This window comes from Ceratotherium simum, chromosome 2 (genome assembly GCF_057802395.1).
Source record: "Ceratotherium simum simum isolate JZ-2026a chromosome 2, ASM5780239v1, whole genome shotgun sequence".
NCBI classification, from domain to species: domain Eukaryota; kingdom Metazoa; phylum Chordata; class Mammalia; order Perissodactyla; family Rhinocerotidae; genus Ceratotherium; species Ceratotherium simum.
Window position 1 is genome coordinate 46,484,934 of NC_141901.1, and position 5,037 is coordinate 46,489,970.

The 5,037-nt window shown below is 44.7% G+C and overlaps 1 long non-coding RNA gene and 2 other non-coding genes across 3 annotated transcripts; 2 read left to right on the plus strand and 1 right to left on the minus strand.

Annotated features, from left to right (window-relative positions):
* Positions 1 to 72, minus strand: TRNAH-GUG (transfer RNA histidin (anticodon GUG)). Its single transcript has one exon. It is a non-coding gene; the product is annotated as a tRNA-His (tRNA).
* Positions 73 to 427: 355 nt separating this feature from the next.
* Positions 428 to 4,471, plus strand: LOC147917973 (uncharacterized). Its single transcript, XR_015549031.1, has 3 exons — positions 428 to 695; positions 3,506 to 3,792; positions 4,218 to 4,471. It is a non-coding gene; the product is annotated as an uncharacterized LOC147917973 (long non-coding RNA).
* TRNAN-GUU (transfer RNA asparagine (anticodon GUU)) lies at positions 827 to 900 on the plus strand. The gene has a single exon. It is a non-coding gene; the product is annotated as a tRNA-Asn (tRNA).
* Positions 4,472 to 5,037: the final 566 nt, after the last annotated feature.

Consider the following 5,037-nt stretch of genomic DNA (forward strand, 5'->3'; position numbering starts at 1 on the left):
TGCCGTGACTCGGATTCGAACCGAGGTTGCTGCGGCCACAACGCAGAGTACTAACCACTATACGATCACGGCGCGCCACAGTGCCGGCGTCGAGCTCTGTTCTTGCTCGACGAGTTTTGATGTTACATCATTCCAATTACTCCGCTGCTTTGTTCTTGTACAGCGGCAGGTACTCCTGTTCTTCTCTTTCGTGCCCGCTCTCCATTTTTCTCCTCCCTTCCTTCCTCTCCATGCCGGTACACGACTTAAAAACACAACAAAACAATTCCCGTCTCCCCAAATCCGGCCCGCGTCTCTGCACAGGCCTCCTGGGAAGCCTCGTTGTCCTCCGTCCACGCCTCCCCCGCTTCTTTTCCCGCCTCTTCGCGTTTGCCCCTTTCGACCACCCCCCACCCTCTCTTTCCGGCTCCCTCCCCCCACCGACCGCAGCCCAGCCGAGTGGAGTGAGGGGAGCGCCAGCGGCGCAAACGGTCGGGTGAAGGCGGAGCAAACGGGAAGAGCCAGCGCAAGAGTCCACCGGGCGCTCAGCTTCCCTTGGGCCCCACCCGGCTCAGGCCCGGGGGGGTCGCGGCCCCGGGCGTCTCCGGGGGCGCTGGCATCTGAGGCGGGTGTGGAGCAAGACGGGGCGAGGCCGTTCGGCTGCCCTTCTTCCTTCGGAATCACCCAACGCACGGGTTTCCAAGGCGATGGACACGGTGAGTCGACTCCACCTGGCCGGTTTTCCGAAGCTCTGGAGCCTGCGCCGCTGTCCTGCAAAGGCGGGTGGCTCCGCCTAGCGCTGGAGAAGCGCTTGCTCTCTGGGGGGGCGAGAATAGGGCTCCTGCGGGTCTCTGTGGCGCAATCGGTTAGCGCGTTCGGCTGTTAACCGAAAGGTTGGTGGTTCGAGCCCACCCAGGGACGAGTCTTGTATTTTTGGATTATAGAAGTGTTTGCAATTGTTGCTACTCTGCACATCCTCTCATGTAAAGGCGGAGAGAGGCCTCCTCCACTAACACCCTCCTGTTCTCTGTGTCTTGTGCACAAAAGGGGGACCTAAGTCAAGATCATAAGATCATCACGGATCCTCCCGGAAGAGCTCGGGAGGAGAACAGGTCTCTGGGAATACGGAAATCCTTGAGAGAGTGGACACATCGTCGTTCCTCGGAATTCTTTTTAACGATGGAGTTTCTTCCATCATTTGTTTGGACTAGTATTTATTTAACCCTTTCCATATACTTTTTAAATTGAGTTGGTTCTATGACTTTATGGTTACAAACAATGCTGTAGTCAGCACTCCTGTACACATATCTTTGGCCACTTGTGCTAGTATTTCTATAGGGTAGAGTCCTGGAAGAACAATTGCTCTATCATGGTGTTTACATGGTTCCCCTATGATGCCGTTTTCTCTCCTTTGTTGGCTTATTACCTATAACTCTTTGTTATTTCAGCAACTCCTTTAGACTTACAGCATACATTGGCAACTGACCACAGTCTGCCTTCAAGTGCTATCATACCTCTTCACATTTCTCCCCTGCCTGCCTTTATGATATTGTTGTCCCGCATTTTACTTTACATATGTTGTAAACCCCACAATCCATCGTTATTACTTTTGTTTAATCTGTCTCATGTTTTTAAAGAGACTTAAACACTAAGAAAAATCTTACATATTTTCCTGTCCAGATACCACTTCTGTCGTCCTTCATCTCTTTGTGTACATCCAGATTTCCATCTGGTATCAGTGTCCTTCTTCCTGGAGGGCTCCTTGAACATTTCTTGTAGCGTGGATCTGCCAGTGATGAATTCTTTCAGCCTTTGTACGTCTGTAAATGTCATTATTTACCTTCATTTTTGAAAGACTTTTTGGGGGAGGAGGCATAGAATTCCATGTCGACTTTTTTCCCCTCAGCCACTTAAAGATATTGCTCCACCCTCTTCTCTGCTCTGCACTGCTTCTGATGAGAAATCTGATATGATCTTTGTTTTTGTTTTCTGAATGTACCGTGTCATTTTCCTGTGGCTGCTTTGGAGATTTTTTTCCTTTTCAATGGATTTGAGCAATTTAATTATAACGTGACTAGATGTAGTTTTCTTCATGTTTCTTGTGCTCATTCATCGTGTTCATTTGACTCCTTGGATCAGTGGGTTTATAATTTTTATTATAATTGGAAATTTTTCTGTCATTGTTTCTTCTAAAATTATTTCTTCATCCCCAGTCTTTTCAGGTACTAGGGGATGAAGAATAAAAGGCCTCATATACTAGGCCTTTTAAAGTTGCCCTACCATTCACTGATTATATGTTCATTAAAAAATTTTTTTTGACTTTGAGTTTCATTTTGTATATTTTCAATTATTCATGGCTTTGTGTTCCTAATCTTTTTCTCAGCAATGTCTAATCTGCTGTTAATTCCATCTGGTGAATTTATTATCTCAGATCTTATAGTTTCCATCTCTAACATTTGATTCTGTCCATTTGTATATGCTCCACATTTCTACTTAACTCCTTGGACATGTGTAACACAGTCGGAATACCTGTTTTAAAGTCCTCTCTGTTAATTTTAGCATCATGTCAGTTCTGGTTCAGTTTTGACTGATTATTCTTCTCTCTAAGGATCATGTTCTCCTGCCTCTTTGCACGCCTGGCATTCTTTGATTGGATGCCAGACACTGTGAAAGTTTACCTTCCTGGGTCTCTGCTATTTTGGTATTCCTATAAATCTTCTTGAGTTTTGTTCTGGGGTACAGTTAAGTGGCTTGTAAACAGTTTGATCCCTTTGGATCTTGCTTTTATGATGTTTTAGGTAGGTCAGTCTGGGGCTGATCATTCCCACTACTGAAACAAGACCCTCCTGGAGTGTTCTTCCCAATGGCCCACGAATTATGAGTCGTCCAGTCTGGCTGGTGGGAGCAAGTACGATTTCCTGTCCTGTGTGTGCACTGGGCACTGTTCCATGATCTCTTCAGAAGTTGCTTCCCTTGGCCTCAGGCAGTTTCTTCATAAGCATGCCCTGATCAGTATCTGCTGAATACTTGAGGGAGACCCTTTCCATATGCCTGGGTTCTCTCTCTGTCCATCTCTCTCATCACCGCATCTTTATCCTATGAACTCTAGCTGCCTTACTCTCTGTGGACACTCAGCTTCATGCCCACAATCCAAGGAGTTGGCCTCAGATCCTCCTCCTCGTGCCCAGCCTGGAAACTCTCTGAAAGCAGTAATTATCCCATTTGACACAAATCATGGAAAACAACAGAATCCCGCACCTGACAATGCACCTTGTGCAGACCTGGACCCTTAGAGTTGTTGGCTCACCTTCCCTTGGTTCTTCTGTTGAATTTCTTGAGCAAAAAAGACCTCTTTGGGTTTTACACACTAAATCTGGTTCTTGGACATTCTCTCTCTCTCTCTCTCTCTCTCTCTCTCCCTCCCTCCCTCCACATAGGTGTCTGTGTCTGTCAGTCTGTCTCTCTCTCTGTCTCTCATACTCTAGGCTGGCCCCAATCTTACCCACTTTCCTCTTCTCCTTTTCAGCTTTCCAGGACCTCACATCAGAATGCCTTCAATCATCAAGCATTTACTAGGTGTTTACTAGGTGCCAGGTCCTGCTCTGGGAGAGATGCTGCATCGTGAGCAAATCGAAGTTCCCTGCCCTGTGGTAACCACATCTAGAGGCATCAAAAAGGGGCAGAGCAGTGTCCTTCCTAGGGGCTTCCACCATCCCAGGCCTACAGGCACTAGCGGTGAGCGCCACCAGAGAAGCAGAACAAAGAATGGGAAAATGGATGCCTCTAGATCCAGAAGGCGTGACCAAGAACCAGGTTGTTTGTCTGTCTGTCTGTTTGTTTGTTTAACAAACAAACACCTCAGGAAAACAGCAGGCCTCCAGTGACAGCTCCTTACCTCCTGGAGCAGACATTGCTTGTGTTTACGCTTCTTAAAGTGACAATGATGGCAAGGCTCACCAACATCCCCTAAGGATACCCACACCTCCTCTTAGCCTGTTAACATGTGGTCACTCTATAATCTATAAAAATATGCGGTATCTTTATATTAATGTCAGTGAGCATAAGTGAGGCCATCTTGTTACGCTGAATGACCTTTTCCTAGTTAAAACCCTTCTAGCATGTAATCATTATAAATTGCTCCATGCTTTCATGATTTTCTGGCCCTGACCCTGTGCACATACCCCTGCTGAGGTACTCTGATAGCTTGGTTTTTAACAATCTTAACAAATTTTCCCAAGGAACAAAAAGGCCGCCAGGAAGAAGGAACACCTGTAGGATATTCATCATCACTGACAGAAGAAAAGAACAGTGAGGCATGGAGTCCACCACGCCTGAATGCCGACATCTCTAAACCCTCTCCTTACTGCCCATTTTCCCTATGTAACTGCCTCAAGATTCTGTAATTCTTTAAGATGGTTTTTTGGGACATTAGTCTGCCGTATTCCGATTGTGCTGGCTAATCGAAATAAAGGCTTCCTCTCTCGATCTCTAACTCGTTGTGATTCATTGGCTCAGATCACGGCGAGCAGAGTGAGCCCATTGCTTGGTAACATAAACACAGTGTTTTGTTATTTCTATCTTAATTAGAAAATCTCCAGACATTAATTAACTTAGTCTAATATCAGTCAGAGAACTTAAAGAGAATGGTAAATTCTCAAATTGAGCTGACACATAATAAAGAAATACATGTTGGAATCATATATTAGATGATATCTAAAAACGTTTACTCAAAAATTGCAAGTGGAATAATTGAGTCACTCTGATTTCCAGAATTATGAGACAATCTCCATTTAGAAGATACTATATGGCATATTTCACTTACTGTACATAGAATTTTAAATTTTATAAATTTAAATATTTGTTGGAATTAAAGTTTGCTTACTTGACCAGTAAAACTGGGATAGGAAATTTAGGCACTTCAGTGTCATTAGGATTTTGAAGAGAAAATAAGTCCAAGACTTGAATAAACTAGAATACTATGCTACCAATGTTTTCTACATTATTAGAAAATCTGGAAGACAACATAAAGTGCTTTTAGACCAAAAATTATTAAACCAG